The sequence below is a fragment of the Egretta garzetta genome, unplaced genomic scaffold (genome assembly GCF_000687185.1).
Source record: "Egretta garzetta isolate BGI_Z169 unplaced genomic scaffold, ASM68718v1 scaffold571, whole genome shotgun sequence".
NCBI classification, from domain to species: domain Eukaryota; kingdom Metazoa; phylum Chordata; class Aves; order Pelecaniformes; family Ardeidae; genus Egretta; species Egretta garzetta.
The window spans coordinates 193,512-193,744 of NW_009258622.1; the positions used below are offsets into that span (position 1 = coordinate 193,512).

Sequence of the window (233 nt, forward strand, 5' to 3'; positions counted from 1 at the left end):
CCCTAACCTGTTCTGGCCACCTCTAAGCTGTTCTGGTCACCTCTAAACTGTTCTGGCCACCTCTAAACTCCGTGTCCATCTCATACGCCACTCTGTTAACGATGATGTCCCAGCAATTACTTGATGACTCAGAGAGCGACCCTAATCCATCCTTGGCGTCTCAGCGCTGGAGGAAGGAATGCAGCCCCAGAAAAGCTTTTTGGGAATGTTTCACAGAGCACAAAGTCGGACAA

At 50.2% G+C, this 233-nt stretch overlaps 1 protein-coding gene across 3 annotated transcripts in view; it reads right to left on the reverse strand.

Annotated features, from left to right (window-relative positions):
* LOC118453313 (rho GTPase-activating protein 6-like) overlaps positions 1-233 on the reverse strand; it is an 8,044-nt gene that overhangs the window by 2,172 nt on the left and 5,639 nt on the right. The gene's annotated exons all lie outside the window — the stretch shown is intronic.